Source organism: Carassius auratus, chromosome 40 (assembly GCF_003368295.1).
Source record: "Carassius auratus strain Wakin chromosome 40, ASM336829v1, whole genome shotgun sequence".
Classification (NCBI taxonomy): domain Eukaryota; kingdom Metazoa; phylum Chordata; class Actinopteri; order Cypriniformes; family Cyprinidae; genus Carassius; species Carassius auratus.
Window position 1 is genome coordinate 20,009,210 of NC_039282.1, and position 27,054 is coordinate 20,036,263.

The following is a 27,054-nucleotide window of genomic DNA, read 5'->3' on the forward strand; positions in this document are numbered from 1 at the left end:
TTAGTCAAAAATAAATATGTACGTTTAGATGTATTTGGACGTAAATGAATGTATAAATTTGCATCACTGCCTTTTTTGTGTGTGTGTGGTTTGTGTAGTTTGAAATTTCAAATAATTATTTTTTAATTAATAAAAACAGAGTAATAACATGATAACAGTATTAATGTCATTAATGAGACGCTATAGATCAGACTTTTTTTATTAAAATAAATTGCCTGTAAGTTGAGAAAAATATTTGTGTATTCCCTTTGAAATAAGTTTATTTTTCTGATCATGTTGGCATTTTATTTTATTTTATCTTGTTTTCTTGTTTTAAGAAAAAAAAAATCTATTAGGATTTTTTTTAATCTCTTCAGAAAACAAGACTTAATATCTTTTGGTTCTCAAGTTAATGTCTCTTGATTTAGGAAAGTTTATATATTTGAAAAAATAATAATAATAATAGAAAAATATGCTTCATCTCCACATAAAGTCGTATTTTTTATTCTGGTTACAAACAAACACACACATACATGTTATTGCACAAATACATTATCCTCAAATATCTGAAAATAACAATAACATCCAAAATAAAATCACGTTTGATCTACTTTGTTGATCACATGTAAGATTGTTAATAAATATGATTCTCAAAAGAACATATTATAATACATGAAATGAAATGGGCCACAACACATTTAATAAAGCAGATTTTGCTCTTTTGGTCCGTTCAGAGTGTATACAGTATTAATAAAGTCATTTCAGAGATGATACTGGCACCATTTTCGTACACAAAACACTAAACGTTCTCCGAGATGCAATTAAAACGTTCCCACAACGTTCGGTCAACGTTTCAAAACAAGAATCACATGTTCCTAAAAATAGATATTGTCTGTAGTAGTCAAAAATGACTTGGAAGCACAAATACAAGAAATAAATGGCAAAAAAGAAGAAAATATTTAAGTTAATATGATATTTTAAATATATTAAAATCTGTGAATCAACAAAAATAAGCCTGTTCTCCACCGGCGAACAGATTAAAGCTTATTGGTCAAATCTGTCAGTTAATAATCAGAATTAAATAAATTCAATTCAGCTCCAATTAAAATGATCAGCTGATGAAATGCAACATTTATAAATCACAATAAACATTATAACGGTGAATAAAATACTCTCAGATTTCACTTTTTGTTCTATTCGGCTGTTGTTCGTAGAAATGCTTGAATACATTTGCAGATGAATCTCACAAAACCTGTCAAAAACTTGTCTGTGTCATTTTATACCAATAATATTTAGCCTCAAGAAAATGCAGACTACAGTGTGCTATGTGCTATTATTTTGAGTATTTATGCTTAATTTAAGTATTTATAATTATTTGTCAATTTCCATTATTCTCAATGATGAATAAAATTTAAATTCGAATTACAAAACAAACAAATTTAAAGTATATAAAAATAGTACAAATACTATGGTGTATAAATATTTTTTTTTATGAAAAATCATAATAATAATAATCATAATCTTACTTCAAGAGCTGCTGAGATTTTTTTTTACATTAAAAATAATATTGATATACTTAAGTATTTATACAGCATAGTTGTTTTAGTTATTTTTATCTACTTTAAACTAATGAAAAATACAATAACAAATAGCAGTGGTTTTCGTTTAAATTCTTATTACAAAATAAATAAATAAAATAAATAAATAAATTCATTATATTTAGACTAAAAATGTATTTAAATAATTAAAAAACATCCCCCATCATTCTCAGTGATGGTGTTTATTTATTTAAAAAAATTTGCAATTAGAATTTAAATGAAATATTTAGTTAGGTTTTCAGATTTTCCATTATTCTTAATCATAAATGTAATTTATATTCTCAATAAAAAAGTATATTTTTTTTAAATGAGAATTTAAAAAAAAAATCTGGAGGAGTGAAAATATCTAAAAAAAAAAAAATTCACAAAACATATACATAAAATATACATAGGTAAAACATTAAGACACATTATTGTATGAATTTAGAGAAAAATATGAGATTTGAAAAAAAAACTATTATTTCACAATGTAAAAAACAAACAACTTAATGTTCAAATGGCTCAAAATGAATGGTTTAAAATATGATCTTGAAGAGTTCCAGACAAGTTTTGTGAAATTCATCATCAGTCATCACAGACATTTTTAAAAACACAAAGGTCCTGCCAAAATCCTACAACAGAGAGAAAGAAAGAGACAGAAAGAGAGATTTTACTGTCGGATGTGTGTGTTTTCCAGAAAGCTTTACGCTCAAGTGCTAAACCGATCAAAAAGAACATCACGTTCTCCTCGATCAATGGAAACAGTGGGAAGCACTGATTTCCCAAAATACCAAAAATGAGTGGTTACTTCAAAGCAAACATGTTTAAATTCTCCAAAGCCTCAACATTAATTTCTTCATAATTTGACTACTGTCAATTAAAATGCTGTTGTGCTGAAAGGTGACTGTGATTGATTTCATCTAACTGTCCTCAGTGCAAACATGCAAAAAAACAATGTGCCAGATCATTCAAAAAGGCACGTTAGTGTCATTTCCAATAGAGAAAGCGATAAAAAGTGCACATTCTTACATAAGAGACTGTGTGGGCGAGATTTGCTTCATCTGACATTGACCAGATAACATTGGAGTGGTTTGACTTCAAACTGCGACTGAATCTCGTGCTGGAGATTCAACAAGAACAAAAAAACTCTGAACGAGCTTAGAAAAACTAATCACTCTCATTCTCTCCATCGCACTGTTCTCTCTGACACCTACTGTGTCCGCCGACAGATCCACTGTATATAGAGGGGAATCTAATGCCCACACGCGGAGAAAAAAAAAGACGAAGAGCTCAGAAAGTCAATCGTGGAAAAAAAATCTGAATTGTGAGAAAAATAAAAAAAGTGTGAGATAAGTCACAATTGTAAGAAGTCGTTATTGCATAAAAAGTCAATAGCAAAAAGTAATAATAGCGAGAAAAAAAAACAAAAAAAAACAAGTGTGAGATAAGTCATAATTGCATAAAAAGTCATTAACAAAAAAAGTAATAATTGCGAAAAAGGTCATAATTGCGAAAAAACCCACGTGTGAGATGAGTCACAATTGTAAGAAGTCATAATTGCGTAAAATGTCAATAGCAAAAAAAGTAATAATTGCGAAAAAAGTCATAATAGTAAAAAAAGCCAAGTGTGAGATAAGTCATAATTGCATAAAAAGTCATTAACAAAAAAAGTAATAATTGCGAAAAAGGTCATAATTGCGAAAAAACCCACGTGTGAGATGAGTCACAATTGTAAGAAGTCATAATTGCGTAAAATGTCAATAGCAAAAAAAGTGATAATTGCGAAAAAAGTCATAATAGTAAAAAAAGCCAAGTGTGAGATAAGTCATAATTGTAAGAAGTCGTTATTGCATAAAAAGTCAATAGCAAAAAAAGTAATAATTGCGAAAAAAGTAATAATAGTATAAAAAGCCAAGTGTGAGACATCATAATTGTAAGAAGTCGTTATTGCATAAAAAGTCAATAGCAAAAAAAGTAATAATTGCGAAAAAAGTAATAATAGTAAAAAAAGTCAAGTGTGAGACATCATAATTGTAAGAAGTCGTTATTGCATAAAAAGTCAATAGCAAAAAAAGTAATAATTGCGAAAAAAGTAATAATAGTAAAAAAAGTCAAGTGTGAGATGTCATAATTGTAAGAAGTCGTTATTGCATAAAAAGTCAATAGTGAAAAATGTCATAATTGTGAGAAAAAAAGGCATAATTGCGAAAAAAGTAAATTGCGGAAAAAGTGTTATTGTGAAAAAAAAAGTAATAATTGCGAGACAAAAGTAAATTGCGAAGAATTCATAATTGTGTGAGAAAAAGTCAATTGTATGAAGAGAAGTCATAACTGCAAAAAATAAGTAAATTGCGAAAAAAAATTTGTAATTGTGAGAAAAAAGTCATAATTGCGAAAAAAAAAAAGCCAAGTGTGAGATGTCATAATTGTGAGAAGTCGTTATTGCATAAAAAGCCAAGTGTGAGATAAGTCATAATTGCATAAAAAGTTAATAGTGAAAAAAGTCATAATTGAGAAAAAAAGTCAGAATTGTGAAAAAAAGATGTTAAAAAATTTCAGAATTGAATGAAGTCGTCATAATTTCGAAAAGCCATAATTGTGTGAAAACTCATAATTGAGGAAAAAAAAGTCATAATTGCGGCATATAAACAGAAGAAAAAAATAGTGAGCTATAAACTCCCCAATATATAAGCATAAAAGACAACAGATGAAGCGTTCAAACAGATCCTGTGCATCACATTTCTTAAAAAGTGAAAAAGGGAACGGTACGCAACGTACGAAATAAAATGATCTGTTTCTATCAGCAACAAACACACATATAAACGCACAAAAAACGCACTTATTCAGAAAAACAGAAAGTCCAGACAGTCCCTGATTTTCCGAAAGGGAAAGTGAGTTAGTGTGGGAAGACCTGAAAGCGAGCTGGAGGATTTTTGGATGCGTGAAGCAGTCTGTGCGCGGGGTCAGGGGTCACTGTGACTTGTCGTCCGAGTCGGAGGTGTTGGGCTGCTGTTCTCGGGAATACTTCGGCTGCTGTGATGGTCCCACAGTTTGTGGAGTTCAGTGGCTTCGCTTTCGCTGCTGGTGCCACTGGTGCCACTGTCTCTGAAACTGGCCAGCGGCGGACGAACCTTCACACCCTTCACCGTCATCGAGCCCTCGATGGCTTTCCGCAGCTGCAGAACAGACGAGAGCAGGTTAAAGGACGAACGCTACCATTCAGCGCAGATGCATGACATTAACGACATTTATAATGTTACAGAAGACTTCTGAACTTCCTATTCATCTTTATATCCAGAAAAATTCAATGCATCACAGTTTCCACAAAACTCTCACCTCTCTCAGTGAAACCACTCCTATAAGTCTCCCGATGCTTGTGACGTAAGCGTGATCCAAGCCCAGCAGAGAGAAGATGGTGTGAGTCTGTGAGAGAGACAAGAGAATTAGCATCCTAGCTAGAAAATTAGTATAATAATATTACATAAACTCTAGTGTTTTTATGCACCAAAAACATCCACAGTGTTGTTTTTCATGACACACTGCAAGTGGAAAACGCATATATTTTGACCACAAGCATGCACACACATCACATAAATAAATCAGTGAGTGTGTGGATAGAGTGAGAATGAGTAGAAATGTGTAGATGTATGAGAAGAGTGAATGGACTGCATTAAACACATTCACAGATGCCGCAGGAGTGTGTGTGTGTGTGTGTGTGTGTGTGTGTACCACTGCAGAGCGTGACTTAATGAAGACTTCTGTGCTCTTGCCACAAGTGAGTTTGCAAATGCAGAAAATAAATTCAGTGTCAGCATTTGTTGGATAGCGTGCATATCCTAAACTTACACACTCTCTCTCTCTCTCTTACCTTGTGCAGTGAAGTGCGCTCCACCAGCTGGAAGGGGGCGGGGTCAATCTTGCAGTTGTTGAAGTTCACCTGCTCGTCAAGCTGTTGCTCCTCCCACTCCTCGACCTGCACTCACAGCCAGAGATGGTTTTTGACTTCATTTTCTTGTCATTTATGCATTATTATTCTTTAATGTCATCAGTTTTATATTTCTGTCAATTACACTTTGCACTATTTTAATCTATTCATTATAAACAACATAAATACAGATTTTCTTAATTGTTTCAATTAATGCGCATTTTTTATTTTACATAGCTTTGCAGTTCATTTTTCAAATTATTCATAAATATAGCAATAATATATATTATATATATATATATACATTTTTAAAGTACATATAGAACGCTATTTTGTAGTCAAATACACTTTTTTGTTATTAATTTATATTATGTAGCTTATTATAAATATTTATATTATGTAAATATAATAAATATTCACTATTGGTAAATACAGCAAATTTTCACTATTAATAAATATTATGTAAATATAATAAATATTCTCAATTAGTAAGTATAGCAAATTTGCACTACTAATAAATATTAATAAATATTATGTAAATATAACAAATATTCTCTAATAGCAAATACAGCAAATTGGCACTATATAAAAAATATTATGTTAGTAAACAGCAAATTACATTACAAATTACAATGATAATTGATGAAATTCTTTTGTGCACATTATTTTTATCTATAATATAGTACATCACTTATTAAGAGAAAAGGGCTTTTTTCTTTTTTTTTCTTTTTTGTGGTGGAAACAAGCATTTGCATTTTTTTTTGTTACACCACACTTCTCAATCCAATCGTGTTGAACTGGACAGATAATCAGATTCAGGTATCAGTACAATAACTAGCAGATTATTCATGTGCATGTAAACCTAGTTTATGAGAGGTTTCCACTATTACAGCTGCAGTGTCCTCACCTCGCCAAGAGTCATGTCATCCTCTGCGTCTGGATCCTCCTGAACACACACACACACACACACACACACACACACAAGCTGTCACTCAGATAAAGGGCTTTGCAGTAACATTACATAAGAAACACGACAGGCCTGAATACAAAGCCCTCTCTTGTTGCTCTCCCTCTAAAAAGAACTGTTTGTCCTGTTCAAATGTGACTTTATACAGTGTGATATCTGAGGGTGTGTTGATGGTTTGTAATGCTAATATGTTGTGTGGTTTGATCAATATCTCGGAGCGCTGCTTTGGCAGTCGACAGATTCAAGTTCCTCTTCCTCCCTCTTCATCTCTCTCATGCTAAATTTAATCGATGAGATCAGCCTGCAGTTGCACTTTCTCTGTACAAGTATCACACACACACACACACACTGGTGTATAAATCTTTGCAGCACTCTACGCATTAATAAAACATCCATCCATTAGTGCTGGTTTCTGTAGAAATGTGAGCGTAATGTAATAAGCAGAGAGAAGGCTCTACTACCAGAGAGTGACACACGCCTAATGATGTTTGACAATCGTGAAAGAGATTTAAAGATGAGAAAGCCGTGCACATTTTTCCTGTTGCTTTCCACTGAAAAAAATTGAAATATTTGTACTGCTTTCTCTATTTTGGATATTTTTAAACACACGTGTAGCAACCATACAGTGTAGATAACTAATAGTGCTGTGTTCGATACATCGATACGACGATATATTGTCACAAAGATTTAACGATACAAATATCGATACCGCTGATATGATATGTATCGGATCATGACTTTGCTGGCGATACACAGCCCTAATAACTAATGTTAAAATTTTACTCAAATCTATTTATAAAAACACTTTAATCTTTAATAAGTACATAATATAATATAATATAAACTTTTAATTTTAAATGTAAAAAATGTACATGTTAAAAGAGCCTCAAATTTAGGCCCGGGCCTGACCCTTCTCCCAAAACAGATTATATTACTGTTTCAACTATTAAATTTTTTTCGTTTTGTATGTAATGGCAAAGTGATTATATTTTGTTTCATTTTTTTTAATTAATTTAATTTTGGAAAACGTTTGGAGCATTTTTTGTTCGTTTTTGTTTTTTAAAGTAATGACCAAGCAGCCAGCGGCAGACAGTAAGCTGATAATTTTAGCCTTCTCAAATCATCACGACTTGCCTAAAATAAAATCTATAGATATACTAAAAAGTTCAAGCATATATCAATGTTTAAACGTTAGACCCAGATAAATGTGCGATATATCCAATAGTTTGTGTGGAGACGCTTCAGGACGTGGAGGCACCAGCGTGATCACTTGCATGTTTGCATGGATACGTCATCATTTTTGCTCGTAAAGTAAGAGTAATTCATCATTCATAGCTGTAAAGGGTCTAATTTTATTTTTGTTCACTCACAATATAAACAAAATGTTGTGCTTTTATAAATTAAAGAAAACAAACATGATGCGCTTTCTTCCTTCTGGTACTGAATAGGAGCTCTTCACAAAAATGAACCAAAACCTAACATATACTTGCCTCATAGACAAGATAAATATATGTTTAGAAAGCTTTAAATTAGTACTTAACGAAATAAAACATTGAAAACAAGAACTCTTTTATTATAATCATAATTATAGTAAACCTTATAGTACCTTATATTAACTGAAATCTATTTATGTAACACTTTAAAGTTAAAATAATATAATACAATATAATATAATGTTAAAAATTTATAAAAAAAGGAAAAAGTTATATAAATGTTTCCAGATTTTTCTTTACACTGACCATTTGTATAATTAATATTTCTAATAATATAATATAATATAATATAATATAATATAATATAATATAATATAATATAATATAATATAATATAATATAATATATATATTTTTTTACAAATCTTATTAAACATAGTTTCATTTTTAACCATTTCAGCACAGAATAACTGGAAAAAACATTCTGTGGTCTCTCTCTCTCTCTTTTTAATATATTTTAAACATACATAATTTAGTATTTTGACAGTAAAAGAACTGATGTAATACGGATTTCTGTTACTGTCGCAGAGCTGCATGATGAGGGTTCAGGTTTATCATTACATAGCCTTTATGCTGACCTTAATATACGCTCATCATGATACAAAGTACGCAAGTGTATTTCCATAGCAACTGTGTTACATCACTACTGACATACTAGAATTATATTAGCACAAACAGTCTGCTTTCATTTACACAAGATGTGTGTGATTCAACAGCTGCATTCACTGACGCCATAAACATACATCATTCACACAGGAATGTCCTTTAGTTAGTGCTGTTAATGTTAATTAAACTGGTCATTGTTAGTTCACAGCTCAGGTCCATTAAATAATATTAACAGACACACCTATTGATTTTAATAATGTATTAGCAAACGTGAAATTACCAAATGAACAATAAATGCTTTAGAATTATTTTTTGTTGTTAGATCATGTTAACTAATGTAAATAAAAAATGTTAACAAAATATGAACCTTATTTTATGTGCTGCCAAAATCTGTTAATGAAAAAAGTTCACTTAAAATTAAATATAATATTATTTAATTATATATTATATATGTATATAATATATAATTTAATTATATATTTAAATACATTTAATTATATAAATAATTTAATTATATATAATAATATAACTTAAAAATGTAAAATTGAATAAACTTTAAATAAAGACTTATGCAGTAAAAAAACAGAAAGGGGGCACATTGTTAAAATTAATAAAAATAATAATTTACATAAAATATAATGAGATACGCATAAATAATATATCATAGTTTTATCTGTTGTAGAAACTAACAGCCCTGAGATTTCCTGTAAACATCCTTTGCATCAAAAAACATCATTATTGCATAATTTTTTACTTTAAAACTATAAAACATTTATTTTGAAAAAAAAAAAATGTTCATGTTGTTACTCATTTTAACTGACCAAGTTGGAACAATTGCAACAATAACTAGTAATGGTAGTATTTTACTTAAATTAATAAATATATTTACAAATGTATTAATATGAATGATTATTAATTACTATTTAATATTTTGGTATTCAAATAAAAAATATTTATATTTAGCTGTTCAAATCAAATGCACTTTGGCATCTTTAATCTATTGAGAAGACCTAAGGAAAAAAAAATTAAATCACATTGGGCCAAAAAAAAAAAATACAGGTTTGAAATGACATGAGGGTGAGTAAATGATGACAGAATGATAATTTTTAGGTGAACTGTCCTTTAAAATGTAAAATCTACACTTGACGGCAGTAAGACGAATGTTACAGGACACAATCATTCACTGGCTCCGCCCACTTTCCATGCAACTCAAACGGACTGGCCAGTTCTGATGTCATGCTGATGATTGACAGCTACTCATGCTTGGTTGCCTCCCATGTTCCACAAAGATTACTCTGTTTCTGACCTTTGAACCCTTGCAGACCGATCAAAACAATGAAACTGTGAGTTTAAAGTTATCAAAAAAATATTTATATATATATTTTCTTGGAATGTGGTTAAACCTGCGGTTACTGTGCATCCAGCGGTTCAGCAGGTCAAAGGTCAGAACAGGCACAAGGAAGACGTTTATGGTATGATGATGACACGATGATTTGACGAGCCCGTGTTTTATTTTTATTTTTTTCTTACCAAGACCGAAATCCTGACGCGTTTGGGTGGCCTGAAGTCAGGAGCGACTGTGTGCTCCACGTTATTATTCTTTCGCGAAGGAAAAGGGAGGGAAAACATAACATACACACCAAAAAAATTCATACGATGTGAACATAAGTGTGTGTGAGTCTCACCTCCATTGCATCCGTCTGAGGTCGAGCACATAACAGATTCCTCAAGCCAATGCCAGAATCATGAGGACCTGAAAAACACGAAAAATCCCATTTCTGTGTACTCCAATAAATATGTACTATTATTGCTAAAAGAAATTAAAGTGTAAAAAGTTACAGAAGTTTAAGTTTACTCTAAAGGAAATGTACTGTGCAATAAAACAAATATTTTCCAAGACTTTTTGGAATCTGAAAATGCAATGCAATAAAAGCCACATGTCTAACTAAGTTATGTTCCAAATTTGAAGTTGACATCAAAAAAAAAAAAATGTGTAAAATTTCCATGATAACGCAACGTCTGATTTCAAAAGGGTTTTCACAGGATGAGTTCTGAGCGTTTAAGCTGTATATGATGTTTATAAAAACAATAAAGTCTAAGCAACGTCCACATTTAGACAGATGAGTACATGAGAGAGGGTGTGACATTACTTGTAGGGATCTGGATGTTTTTCTCTGCAGTAGTCGTCCTCTTCAGCGCAGGTTTGAGAGGTTTAGGTGAGATGGGATGGACCGGTGTAAACAACGACGACTCTTCTGTGGAGATCTACACTCACAAACATTCAAGATCACGTCTCGAAAACTGACAAAAACGAAGTATAAAAAAGTCAAGTAATCGTTTGCCCTCTGACCTGAAAGCGAACCTCGTGGTTGACCTTTTGACCCCCCTCCTCGCTGCTGGGAGTGCTGACGACAGACACGCGCTTCCTCTCAGCGTCCCGTATGAACTCCAGCCGCCGCTCGCGACTCAGATGCTGCGAGAGGAGCGCCTGCAACTGAACGCGCTCGATAGAGCCCAGCAGGATCATCGACTCTAGAGAGCAGAGACATTAATGCTCTCATTCAGCAAGGATGATTACAACTGATCAAAAAGTGACAGTAAAGAGATTCATAAGGTTTCTGTTTCAAATAAATGCTGTTCTTTTGAACTTTCTATTCATCCGTGAATCCTGAATATATATATATATATATATATATATATATTAAAAAATAATAATAATTAGGTAGTTTCCTATTCAACTTTTCTCATTTTCTTTTAATTTAATTAAAACTAAACTAAAAAATAAACACATACATATATACATCAAATGAAAACTAAAAATGACAAAAACACAACAAAATTATTACTTACTACTTTAATTTCAACTGAAATTAAAAGGAAAAGAAAAATCTAAAAATGAAATAAATATAATATAACTACAGAAGAGGATTACGGTCAAGCAATAAAACAAAATAAAACCATCTCGAGATAAAAGTCATTCTAATGCCAGATTAAACTCAATCAATTTAAAGAAAAAATGTGTTGCATTGCAAAAAAAAAAAAAGAAATAAAAGAAAAAAGGGTTGAAAATGTTAAAAATTAACTCAACAATTTAATGATTTTATTTTCACAATTTTTTTTACTTTTTTTATGAGTTTAATCTTGCATTATGATGATTTTAATCTTGAGGTGGTTTTATTTTTTATTATTGCTTGGCCCTAATCCTCTTCTGTAAAAAAAACTATAAAAGCATCTTGTTAAAATATATATATATAAATATATATATATATATTTTTTTTTTTACAACAAATATAAATGTATCAATTACTACAAAACAAAAAGAGCCATCTTAATAGACAAAGGCAGCCATTTGTGTGTAAATGTATCTAAATAAAGCAAGCGTGTGTTTGTACCTGCAGACTCCACCAGCGCCACAGTTTTGAGGTTTGCTATCAAGAGTATCTCATGAAGGTCTCTGTATGTAGAGTTCAGAGTGATGTAACGAACATTTCTGACCATGATGTCCTCCACACGAATATTATACTTCCTGCAGACAGAAAACATGCAGGTTTTTCATGTTATTTTAGAATTATTCATACATATTATAGTTGTCAAAAAATTAACAAATAAATATAATTAACTTTGTTAATGTTGTTAAGTACAAGAATTTAAATAATTAATAATTGTACATTTTTATTGCACTAAATAAACATTTGCCAATTGCTTTATTTCTTTATTAACTACGGCTGTATTATTTTTCAGATCCTACTATTTTTTAGGAATATTTAATAGTTTTTATTTTACTATTTTCAGTTTATATATCCTCTGCTTTAGTAATTTTGTGTGTTTTTGTCGTTTATGTTTATGTTGATTTTTAAATATTTACATAGTTTTTATTCATTTTTATTTCTGAGGATTTAGTTTTAAGAGTAAAAATACGAACCGTGGCAAATATTAGTATATTATTAGTATATTGCCTATATATAGGCAAGTATTAAATGAGTTACACAAACCTTAAATATGAATTTTGGTGTAAAATCTAAATGTAACTGTTGCTAAATTTCTTTAATGTGAGCCGAAGAATGGCCTTGATATCACTCTGATTGAAAGTGAGTAGAAAAGAGTGTCTCTACTTCTGTATTCTACAGTACTTACTGAATCCTTCAAAGCAGACTGTGCTGAGGAAGAAAACACAATATAAGATGTACAGCTATATATACAGACAGAGAGACTCACTCATGGTGGCCCCAGCCGAGCTCGGGCAGGTAAGGCAGTTTCTTAATGCGGATTATAGAGTCGTAGATGGACGGCTGAAGGCTCTGAGCGACGGCGTTGGCGAGAATCACAGCAATCATGATGGGCAGAATGTGACTGATCTGACCCGTCAACTCAAACACGATCACGGCTGTGGAAACCGTGTGTGTGACTGCTCCGGATAACGCGGCCGCTCCTGGAGACCGATTTAACAAAACAAATTAAAAACCCTTCACATTGGTTCTTTAGAAATTAATGAACCAAAGGGAAAAACTAAATATGAAAGGAACACAAACTATTGGGCCATGAGTCATGAATTGACAAGAAGAGATATTTACTGAATTGCTATTAATTCGCACATAACAAAATCAATGGTGCTCAACAGTGATGTAAACATTTAAACAATCACAAAAAACATATGTACACAGTAAAATTTTAAGAAATTGAAATCCACACTTCGTTTTTTTCGTATTACTGTTTTTCATGATTCAAGATTTATTTATTTACAAACTTAAATTTGCAGTGAAACATGGTCACATGGCTACTTAGATTAAATATAATTAAATAGTATGTAAAAATGAACTGATCATATTGAACAAATGTATATCTTTTTTTTTATTTAAATCTTTTAAATACAGTAACTTTTATATATTTATAAAAGGTATCAATTATGTAAATTATTTACAAAAATGTATTTAATATTTAAAATATAACTAATATTTAAAAATATTTTTTAATAATGAAAATATTAAGTCATTTTATAATTACAGTGCAGTCGTTGGTGAGAAACCTACACTTTTCTAAACCCTTCACTATATTGTCCATTAAGCTATAAATAAAACAATAAGCAATCAAAAGTGATTATTGTTATTTCATACTTAAATCCAGTGGCTACTAATCAAAGAGTTACAATGAAAACAACAATCCATGACCTAACACAAAAAAAACTAAATCAATGCCTCTCAAAATCACTATAGGATCACTGAATCAATTGCCATGAAAGTTTCTCAGCTGTGTGTGTGAACGTGTCTGTTGAAGCTCTACACATGTATGAGAGCATCTGTTTCTCACCCACAACAGCGTATCCTCCGGGAACTATGGGATAGATGGTTCCGTCCGTATTAATGCCCTCTGGAAACCACGCTGCCATACTTTCACCCACCAAACGGCCAAACGCAGCACCTGAAACACACACAGGTTAACGTTTTAATGGATACACTGCATTAAATATTTTTAACACGTAGGCAATACACTATTGTTTTTTCATGCACTAATTTTGAGCTTCAGGACTATTTTGCTCGTATAACGTGTCTTGTTTCAGAAAAGTGGACAGAGACTATCCAAAATACGCATTTAAGGGTTTATACTTTATCTATGTGTGTCCGTTTGTTTCTCCACTTCAGTAGCACTTACATACACCAAAACTTAGAGATTTATTCCTATCTATAGTCTGAAGGTTTTTACTGAGGGGTTTGTTCATATAATATTCACAAGGTATTTCGCGTTTGTAGATTTCAATTACAATATATATATATTTAAAAGGAAGTTTTGTGAAAATTAGTTTTTTTTCTCAGCTTCAGGAGCACTTACATACACCAAAACTTAGAGATTTATTCCTATATATAGTCTGAAGGTTTTTACTGAGGTATTTGTTAATATATTATTCACAAGGTTTTATTATGGACTTTATCTATTTTGCGTCTGTAGATTTCAATTACAATATATATATATATTTAAAAGGAAGTTTTGTGAAAATTTGTTTGTTTCTCAACTTCAGCAGCACTTACATATACCAAAACTTAGAGATTTATTCGTCTCCATATTCTGAAGGTTTTTACTGAAGGGTTTGTTTATTATTCAGAAGGTTTTATTAAGTAACTTTTCTATTTGTGTCTGTAGATTTCAATTACAATACATATTTTAAAAAGTTTGTTTCTCGACTTCAGCAGAACTTTCATGCACCAAAACTTAGAGTTTTATTCCTCTCTATAGTCTGAAGAGTTTTACTGTGGGGTTTGCTCATATATCAATCACAATGATTTATATAACATTTCATTCCTAAAAAACATGACGAAAATGTATTTTCTTCTTCTTTCTGGTTGTTGACCGTTTTTTCTGATTTATGAAGTGTTAAAATGACAAATTTAAAATCCCTTCTGTAAAAAACTTAAATTCTAATATGCCAACAAAATCAAATAGGAATTTCAAACCTGGCTTCTTCCAAAGTTAATTTATACTCTAAAAATATATGTTAATTATTGCAAATTTAATTCATTTTAAACATAACCTTTCAGAAAACTTTTAATAGAATTATACTGTAATTTAATGTACTGTAATTAATGAACTGGGGAAGCATTGTGATATATATCAGTTAAATATTTGACCGAATTCACCTTTAAAATGCAATTTTAAGATAATAAACATGCAAACACTTACCAATGACGAAAACAGGCATAAAGGCTCCACATGGTACAGGAAGAGTTGTGGCTAAAGCAGACATCCAGAACTGCACAAAAGACAACAGTGACACTCATTAAAACATAAGGAAAACCATTTTTTTTATATATTAGGTAAATCTAATAGATTGCTCTACCCCTGCAACAACTTCTCTGCTTATATAACAAAGGAGAAAAACAATATTAACCAATAATACCATGAGTTTTGAGGGATTTAAGAACTCAATATAATCCATTTTTTGTAGCATGACAGGAATTTTCCAGTAACAAACCATTTTGTGGTGTTCAAAGATAATTTAAATTCATATATTATAGTTTGTTTATGGCAGTGACTGTGTGCTTCACAACACCTCAAAATCCCCAAATATCCCCGCAGATCAACGCTAAAATCTGTCACGCCTGTCATCTGCATGACATTTTATGCTTAGACTGTACAATTTCCACATCAGACTTAAACAGAAAATGTAATGAACTTGTAAATATAAAAATTAGCATGAAAACAACGGTTTCATGTGCACCAAAAGCTACTTTCTGAAAGTTTCATCCACAATCAACTATTTGGGATATTACAAGAATAAAAATAAATTGAGAAATAAATAATAATTAAAGTTATAAGTTTATATAAATACTATAAATATATTTTATAAATTCTATAAATATAAATACATTTTAAAACATACTTATAATTAAGAATTTATAATAATATGTAACTAAACATTCTTAATATAAATACATTTTAAAACATACTTATAATTAAGAATTTATAATTATATGTAACTAAAAATTCAAAATATAAATACATTTTAAAACATTCTTATAATTAAGAATTATTTTTTTAAATATAAATACATTTTAAAACATTCTTATAACTAAGAATTTATAATTATATGTAACTAAAAATTCTTAATAAAAATACATTTTAAAACATTCTTATAATTAAGAATTTAAAATTTCTAAATATAAATACATTTTAAAACATACTTATAATTAAGAATTTATAATTATATGTATATGTATGTATATGTATGTATATGTAATTAAAAATTCTAAATATAATTCTAAATTCTTATCTAGAATGATAAATTATTGTTTATATGATATTGTATTTCATTATATTATATTGTATATATGTTTATATATGACAGAAAAACCTTAGATACCAAATACATTTAATGAGACGTTAAACAAATCTTCTTCATAAAAAACAAGCAAAACTAAATGATAAAAGTGTGTATTTGTGTGTGTGTGAACCATAGACTGTATAAAAACGGTGTGAACCTTATTATTGAACAACACAAAAAAAATATAAAGTCAGATTCCCATTCCCTCTTTATTTGAAGTAAATGAATATTAAGCAAATGACATCACAAATGCACAAGTCTGAATAAATATGAAAATAGCATTTCTGTTTATTTGATAATTAGACACGTGAACACAGACACACACACACACACACAAAGAAAGCTAAAACACACACCCACTTGTCACTTGGTATTGAATGTGAGGTGAATCCTGAAATGAACTGTGCGTGATTAGAGAAGTGGATTTATTGGTTGATCACACAACAGGAAGAGGAGTTAATTAAGAGAGAAAGTCACGCAGAAAAGCAAACACACACACACACACACACACACACACACACACAACACAATCGATGGTTCCTGTGAGAACAGAAGGGCTCCTGGTGGAGGTAGAGGTGGGATTCAGTGCGAATATTATGTAAGTGTTATGATAATTATGTTGGAGAGTGTTTGAAAGCTGTGGGTGGATAGTGAGATCACTGCATAATATTCTCTCCTTCCTTCCTCTCGTTCCCTCTCTCCTGGCACTGAAAAATGCACATATACGTCCAAAAGCTGTGCTTCTACTTCTCTCCACCTGCCAGTATTTTTACAAGTTCTTCCTTTCTATTATTATGTCTCATAGTTTTATATATATATACTTGCTTCAGTTATTGAATGATGTATATATATATATATATATATATATATATATATATATATATATATATATATATATATATATATATATATATATATATATATATATATCATTTTAAAAAAAATTCGGCGAAGTAACTTTTTTTTACTCTGACAAGTAAATGGTTGATTTAATGATTTACATGATCTTAATTACATTTATTTAATTATTATTATAAATTACACTATATTATAAAAAGTTATGTAAGTAATTCATAAATAATTAATGAAGAATTTTCTAAATTCATTAATACATTTATATTAATTTAGAAGTTAATAATAAAAAAAAAAAAAAAATATATATATATATATATATATATATATATATATATATATATATATATATATATTTAGAAGTTAATAAAAATAAAAAAATATATATATATATATATATATATATATATATACACACAGAGACAAAAACAAACACATATTTATGTTATATTTATATAATTTAATTTAGTTAAAAATTAGTGCTTCTATAAACCTGTTATGAATATTTTAAGAGTTCAATTATTTTTATTATAAGTGAGAACAGTTCAAACCTCACAAAAAAGCAAAACAAAAACATAGACTTCTATTGTTTTTAAATGAATCTAATTTTAATTATTATTGAAAAAGCTTAACCCAACCCAGGAAAAAAAATTTAGAAAGTACAATAAATAAAAAACTATTATGATAATTTTAATTTTAAAACACATAGTACTTATCAATGGTACTTCCATCCCTGGATTTCCCCAAAACCAGATTTGGTCAAATTTAGCTCGATTTCAGGGACAAATTACCCCCCAAACATAATCAGGTGACTCCAGATTGAAGACACACAAGTTACAGCAAAGGTTCCCGTTCAGCAAAAGGGCACTTGTCCCCATGGCAACACTGACGACATCACTTCCTGTGTCATGACAGGTTTTGAACGGGTTCTGATGAGGTTGCCAGGGCAACACACTCGTGCAGGTAATACACACACACACACACACACACACACACACACACTCTTATTGTCCTCAGCCAGTGACTTAAAGAGCTGTGTTTGTTTTGTTGTTTGTTTTGCCCTCACAATGTCATTCATTCATTCATCGGACCAGATGAAGCTGTAATAGCTGGACATATGATGATATGCAAATGTGGACAGTCATATGTTAATGAGCTCATGTATTATTACTGTAGAGTCAATAAATGCTCCGGAGGGATTGAACAGGAAGTTAAAAGCTTGGAAAGTTTCCACAGAACATCAAACTCCAATTTAATATTTGAGCCTTTTAAACCAAAGCCAAAAAACAATAATATGCTGTTAAATGTGTGTGTGCGTGTGTGTGTGTGTGTGTTTATTTACCTTCATAACGATGAAGATGACGAGGATCACGAAGACGTTAGCCTGAGGATGTTTCCAGGCGGTCGAGTGAATGTCATAATTAAAGTCTTCCGTCATTCCTTGCTTCGTCCAAGTGCGATTATCAAAAAATGAAACCAAGGTCTCCTTCTGAGTAAGCTTAAAAAAAAAACAAAAAAACATTTATTATTATAAACAGAAAATCTAGTTTTTATTTTCTTATTTTAAACATAAACCTCTCAGTATTTTGTTACTTTTACAGTAGGCTGAAAAAAACATATTTGTTATTAGGGTTTACAGACATGAAAAAAAAGTATGATAATGTACGAAATAAAAATGTATTATCCTACACCAGGATTTCCAAATTAACATTTGTGAGTTAATAAAAAGTTAATTTTATAATTTTAAAACTATATATATATATATATATATATATATATATATATATATATATATATATATATATATATATATATATATATATATATATATATATATATATATGATATCTGTATAGTTTTTGCTTTTTTATTGTAGTTGTAGTTTTAGTTATTTTAGTACATCAAGAACTAAGAAGTATTAAAGAAATGCTGGCTTGGCAATTAAATTATTTAAGTTAACGGCAGCAAAAAATACTTTTTAATGGTTTATAGAACAGCTTATAGTGAAAGTGAACTTGTTTCATAAAAAAAATGCACTTTGACAACTTTAAAATGAATTAAAACAACACTGAACTAAACTGAGCTGAATAAATGACACTGTTATCTTATTCAGAGCTGCTTTACAGCTGAATTGTATGGAATTGTATTTAATTTGTTTCATAATTGATAAATTTTACAACATTAACAGTTATTTGATTGTTTTTTAATGTAAGCCCTTGTTTGAAACGATCTGTGTTGACTAAAGCGCTATTGTAATGACAAACATTAACATGAAGTTAAACATCCTTTTTAGAGATGTTTAGATGTTCATTTTACAACAAAACAAGACAAAACACTGATTAAGAAAGCATTATTTGGTGTGTTGCACAAGAGTGCCGTCATACGCTGCTAATGGAGCTTTTATTGCCTCGTTCTGAGTCACTGATTAAAGAAAAACCAGTGTGTGTTTGTGTAAAGAGAGAGATATTTGATGCTTTATTCTGTATTTTATACAAGTGTGTGTCGTTAGGATTGATTAATGAATGACTCATGTTTGTCTCAGCTGTCTCATTAAAATTATTAACTGGATGGATTTAAAATCCTGGGGAACAAACACATGTTGTGTTGAGTGTGTGTGTGTGTGTGTGTGTGTGTGTGTGTGTGTGTGTGTCTGTGTCTGTGTGTGTGTGTGTGTTTGAGAGAGAGTGTGTGTGTGTGTGTTTGAGAGAGTGTGTCTGTGTCTGTGTGTGTGTTTGAGAGAGTGTGTGTGTGTGTGTGTGTGTGTGTGTGTGTGTGTGTGTGTGTGTGTGTGTGTGTGTGTGTGTGTGTGTGTTTGAGAGTGTGTGCGTGTGTGTGTGTTTGAGAGAGAGTGTGTGTGTATGTGTGTGTGTGTTTGAATGAGAGAAAGTCTGTGAGTGTGTGAGTGTCTTTGTGTGTGTGTTTGAGTGAGAGAGAGAGAGATAGTATGTGTGTGTGTGTGTGTGTGTGTTTGAGAGAGAGAGAGAGAGAGAGAGAGAGTGTGTGTGTGTGTGGGTGTGTGTGTGTGTGCCTGTGTGTGTGTTTGAGAGTGTGTGTGTGTGTGTTTGAGAGATTGTGTGTGTGTGTGTGTGTGTGTGTGTGTCTGTGTCTGTGTGTGTGTTTGAGAGAGTGAGTGTGTGTGTGTGTGTCTGTGTGTGTGTGTGTGTTTGAGTGAGAGAGAGAGAGAGTGTGTGTGTGTGTCTGTGTGTGTGTGTGTGTGTGTGTGCTCGTGTGTGTGTGTGTTACCTGTCCAGCCATGAACTGTCCAAGCCCCGGAGGGAAAGAGAGCGTTGAAATCAGTAAAGTCACCAGAGCAGGATACAACAGACGCCTGAAACACATTAAACACGTGAATAAATCTACGTTTGATGTAGGATGTTATTCAGATATTTGACCATCACAACTACAGAGAAACACAGAAAGTACACACCAGTGTTATTTCAGCATTACGACTGTAATTAGTTTTATATATATATACATATATTCCATTTTTATTTCAGTTAGATTAGTTTTAGTAATTTTGTTGTGTTTTCTAACCCTGGGAACACTTACTTCTTCATGAGGAACTTGTTAATAGTTTTCTGTTTTCGCATAAACTGCACAATAAGCCTGTTTAAATACACAAACAAGGCTCCACCAAACCCGCTGGCGATTCTGCAGAGAGAGTGACATCATGCATATTTATTACGAGTGGGATAAAAATGCTCATGAATAAATCATTCATAATACAGTTCATTAGATGTTTTTGTTTGTGCTCTCATCAAATATCTGCTGGGTACAAAGTGTCTAAAACAAATTAGCAGAAGACGTTTGTTCACATTTTAAATAATTATCAGAGTAAGCAATAAAATATACACTACAACATAAATAAATTGCAAGCTAGAGAAGAAAATTCAAGTAGTTAATCAGTTTTTTATTTCAATGCAAACAATCATTTGTCTTGTTTTCAAATCTAAATATCCTTGAAACAAGATACTTCGCCTGGAAAAAGGGATTTTTTTACTGGAAATCAAGACAAATACATGAAGAAAATAGATTTTTACATTGGTAAGAAGTGTTAAACATCAACTAAGCAGAACTGACCCGATCACAGCAAACGCTGGAAGCTCTTGGAGGTCAAAGGGGAAGTCCAGTCTGAAGCGTGTTTTAAAGAGAGCTGTGATTGTCTCTGAGAGAGAGAGAGAGAGAGAGAGAGAGAAGATTCTTTTAACTTTCAACGCAACACATCATGTGTTTTCTAAAGCGTATTAATATACACAAACCTTCATCTCTGTTCCACACGGCCAGAACTCTGAAGATAAAGGCACTAAACGTAGCAGCAAAGAATCCACGCCAGTAATTTCGTACGGCGAAAAATGTCGAGGTGACCTCGATGCTAAATAACACACCTGAAATACACAAATATAAAGTTATCTTTATGGAAAATTTCAATGGTTTTTAAAATTTAGGAAAGTTCTAAAAAAATTTTTTCAAACTTACAATTTTACTGTTATTTTTTATTTTCTAAGTGTATTCAAATACAGACATTTACATTTTTTACTTTTTTATTTTCAAATATAATTTTTTTTAAACTTAAATATGTAATTTTTATTTTAATAAAAAAAATTCTAAGTGTATTGAAATTCAAACATTTTAGTTTTTTTTCAAATATAGAAAGTATTTTCAAAACTATAACAAAATATAGAAATAAATATTTCTTTTCAACTTAAAAATTGACAGTTTTTATATAGAATTTTTCTAAGTGTATTCAAATACAGACATTTCATTTTTTTTTTTAGATTTTTCACATTAAGAAAGTATTTTCAAACGTAGATTTTTTTTCTTTTTCAAATTTAGAAATGTTCTATTTTTTTGCAAACTTAATGCATTTTTTATATAGAACTTTTCTAAGTATATTCAAATTCTATTTAAATTAAAAAAAAATTCGCTTATTTTCAAATTTAGATTTTTATAATATAATATAATTATATAATATAATTGTAAAATATATCCTTTTTTTTCAAACTTAAACATACTTTTTTAATAAAAATGTTGTGAGCGTATTCAAATACAGACATTTTAGTTTCATTTCAGCAAACCTTAAAATATACAGTTTTTTATAGAAATGACGTATCTTTTTTTTCAAATTAACAGTAAGTATTCAAACAGTATATCACCTAGTTAAAACTGCATTAACTACATAGTAACCATACATATGTAATTATATGTCAATTATTTAGTCTTCATTTAAATATTTCTACTGTGTGGGCACATTCAGAATGCCTTATAAATGACATTTTAATTCCTGAATCTGAATTGAGATTCAACCAACAGGATGCTAAACTAAACATTTAATGGAATTACATTTTTGAACCCAAATTATTTTTTATTATTTCCAGTTTTTTTATTAAAATGCACAAATAAAATAATAGCATATAATCATGGCGGATGAACATTTTCCAAAAAGCTGTAATTTACAAATATATAGAGATATTTTCTGGCATAAAAACTGTCTGAAATAGAAATTAGAAGTGTTGCATGGCAAAAATTAATTGTTTTGAATGCGGTTTACTGTTTAGACAGTTTTGATTCATTTAAATTCTGAATATATGCACACGGTTTTTTGGTTCTTGTTGTTCAGTTTCTCTTTGGAAATGTTATCCCAAATAAACACACACACTTCTCACCTCCAATAGGAGCAGCAAAGCAGCATCCGACCCCGACAGCACATGCAGCCGCAAGCATCTCGATGTTTCGGGACTCATTCTGTTCAACGCACAAAAGAGAAATTTAATATACAACAGCAGACAACCTAGCCTATTTCAGCACACACACACATACAAACACACACAAAAACAAAACAAAAAACACACCGGGACTGTTCAATACACCAACACAATCAAACACAATAAAAACCTACTTGCAAAAAATCACAAATTATAAAAAACACACCATCTATCACACTATCTACAAACATATACACACACACATAGACACACACCTGGATTTGGTAAATCTATTTAGAGATGGATATCGCTGTTAGTTTTATCCTCATAAAAGGAAAACTTAATCAAGAGAAATGCAAAAATACACACATGAATTGACTTTGATAAGACTCATACACACTTATGCTCAGCTAAAACTCTTCCCAGGTTATCGGATTTTCAATTTACATTTAGTAGCATTTTACCGTTTTTTTCATGATGCACGATACTTAATATAAATTAAATGTTTCTGCAAAAAAAACATGATTATAAGCATTTGAATTCTATGGATCTGTTCATTATTCACTTGAATAAGATAATTTTACCAAAGATCAAATTTACTCAAACTTTTTTTTTCACTCCATAACAAAAAAAGGAAAAAAATTGTTTAAGATGGAAACACACACACAAATTTTTTCACAAATTCAAATAATAGTTTTCTTGTAGTTCTCAGTCTCATACAGCTTTTTCTCATTTCTGTAAAACAGTACTTACTGTATTTTCAGAATAGATAAAAGACAATAAAACAATAATTTATAAATACTTGGCCAATATGACCCAAGGTCTTGACAGATATCTTGTGAGATTTACCCACTTCATTTTATATAATTAGTGGAGTCTGCTTAAAAGTGCAGGTTACAATTACCTCATAAATTCCACCAAAGAATGACATGAATTTGCAGAGAAGAGCAGCACACAAACTGGCAATGTGCACAAACGGACCCTACAGGATAGAAAACACACACAAGGCATGTGATGAATTCAATTTCAAAGTAAGGATTCTTTAAAGGCATTATAACAAAGCAGAGTCATGTGAAAGATTTATGCTGGAAAACTAAAAAACTGCTTTAAACTCCTATCAAATGTGGGTCAGTTTTGACCGGGAAGTACAGTTTATAGAAATACATATCAATAAGGACTATTTTTTGAGATATAACCATTGAAACTAAACTTTTTAAACTGAATGCATTTGGGTCAGTTTTGACAGTTTGCTTTATACATTAGTTTATACAGATTATTTTTTTTATATCTATTAGTTAGATTTGTCTCAAATTACTTTCAGGACATGATTCTGTTGGTACATTTGCATATTTATGCACAAAGACACTACAAACAGACAAATTATGAAAGTGATAAAACAAATAAACTAGATCTAATGAACTACAGCCAAAATCGTTTTTTGTCTTGTAGAATTTGAAATGTAAAAAAATTATTTTTTAATTCATAAAAAAGGGATACATTTAGTAATAACATTCAAACACGGTAACATTCAAATCTTTGACATTTTTACACAAACAATATAATTTTTGTTGAAAAATGAATGTTTTATAAGCTAATTTTTCACCGGGTCAAAACGGACCCGAGAATGTGAAAGATGTTTAGAGTTTCTTAGTGCGATTCAAGGGTTAATCACCTCCTTGCCCAGAGGTAGCCCACTTCCCAGTGCACAGGTCAGTCCAACTACTTTGGCCACAAATGTTTTTAACGTGAGATACTCCTTCAGCACCACTCCTCTGAGAATCGTCTTCATTTCAGGAATACCAGACCCTGAATGAGAGAGAAACACAGGGAACCACTGCTAAATAATGAAGAAATGCAGAAATATTTTGTGAGTGTGTGAATGTAAGCGTGTCTCACCGGCAGCCTGCGGTGCTACTATGTGTGTGAAGCCTGCAGAGAAACTGATGAGAACCACAGGATAAGTGACCCAAGCTAAATACTGCAGGATTACGTTACTGTCCAAACCCCCGTACATCCACTTCTGTGCTGTAGAGAGAAAACACACAAAACAATTACAGGATATACTGTATGTGCTGTACTACAAAATTTTACTTACTAAGTTGACAAAGTATTTTAGTCAGCACTTTAGTCAAAGTACAAGTCAGCATATTTATATTGTACTTAAGTACATTTATCTCTATGCTTATAAATTGACTGATACATTTAAAATACTATCAGATTTTCTTATTAAAATAACTTTAAAGCACAAAAAAGCTTGTCTAAACAGTTTCTTTCAATTTTATAACTTTGACTCATATAACTCAATTTCCAAACTTAGAAATGTTAAAATTTTTTTCAAAACTTATGAATTATCAAAGTATTTTCCAAACTTAGAAATTGTTAAGTTTTTCCCAAACTTAGAAATGTTTAAAGTTTTTCCCAAACTTAAACATTTTTAAATTTTCTTCCAAATTTAGAAATGTTTAAAGTTTTTCCCAAACTTAGAAATGTTTAAAGTTTTTCCCAAACTTAAATTTTTTTAACGTTTTTTCCAAATTTGGAAATGTTTAAAGTTTTTCCCAAATTTAGAAATGTTTAAAGTTTTTCCCAAACTTAGAAATGTTTAAAGTTTTTCCCAAACTTAAACATTTTTAAAGTTTCTTCCAAATTTAGAAATGTTTAAAGTTTTTCCCAAACTTAAAAAAATGTTTAAAGTTTTTCCCAAACTTAAATTTTTTTTACGTTTTTCCAAATTTGGAAATGTTTAAAGTTTTTCCCAAATTTAGAAATGTTTAAAGTTTTTCCCAAATTTTGAAATGTTTAAAGTTTTTCCCAAACTTAAAAATGTTTAAAGTTTTTCCCAAATTTAGAAATGATCAACATGTTTTCCAAACTTAGAAATGTTCAGAGTTTTTTCAAATTAGAAAAGTATTTTTTTCCAAAATTAGAAATGGTTACATTTCTTAGAAATGTTCCATATTTTTTCAAACCAAGAATTTAGAAATGTTATTTTTATTCCAAACTTAGAAATGGTCAAAGTTTATTCCAAACTTAGAAATGCTTAAAGTTTTTTTTCCAAACTTAGAAATGTTTAAAGTTTTCTCCAAACTTAGAAATGTTCAAAGTTTTTTCAAAACTTAAAAATGTTTAAAGTTTTTTTCCAAACTTAGAATCAGTTTTTTATAAACTAAGAAATTGTCGAAGTTTTTTTTAATTAGAAATTGAAACTCTGGAAAAAAAGTTTTATTATTTTTAAGTACTTTTTTTCTTAAAACTTTAGAAAGTTTTTCTTGCAAACTTTGTATTGATCTTAATTTGAGGTTTGAAAATATTCTGAGTACACAACACAAAAAAATCAAGAATCTGCACACCTACGAAAGGAAAAAATAATGTGCACGAGGACAAAACATCATGATTACACTTTTCTGCCAATGAAAAAAAGTAACTGAAAATGAAGATTAAAAATAAACCTGTTCTAAACTTCTTATTCCTTTGTTATAGACATTTATTAAGATATTTACTTATTTGGAGTAACAAAAACTATTTTAAGTTCTTTAGAAAACAATTTGTCCTTGGTTCTTTAGGGAAATCCAAAAACAAAATACTGACCTAAAGAATCATATAGCAACTCAAAAACCCTTTACAGCCAAAAGTTATATAACAATTCCTGACAGCTTCACCTCACACAGACTCACCTTGTAAAAGAAGGGCGATGCAGAAATCCATAACAAAGCTGACCAGAGCCATGACGAGTCCCAGCAAGATGAGGAAGATCCAGTCCTCGCCGACCCGCGACATGAGGAACCGCTGACAGTGCACTGCACAGACTCCACAGAGAAAGACTACATTACCCACAATGCACCAGCGCCCAAAATCAGACACCTGGAAGACTCCATAAACAACAACTACAATACCCACAATTCCCATGGCAGTGCAATGACTAAAAACCTACAATTTACAGTACACAAAAGCAAGAGGAATCAGCAAAAGTTAAACAACAATGTGCAAAAAAAACAACAAAAAAACAACAACAATGAATTTACTTTTCTGGCACTATAAAAAAACTTTATAGACTGTAGAATAAATAATAAACAAATAAATCTCTAACCTTTTAAAAAACGCTCTGAGCATATATTTTAGTCACATAATATTTGTGAACTACTTT

General features: G+C 30.5%; 1 pseudogene; it reads right to left on the reverse strand.

Moving 5' to 3' along the window:
• Window positions 1-461: 461 nt before the first annotated feature.
• Window positions 462-27,054, reverse strand: part of LOC113058816 (chloride channel protein 2-like) — a 31,041-nt pseudogene continuing 4,448 nt past the window's right edge.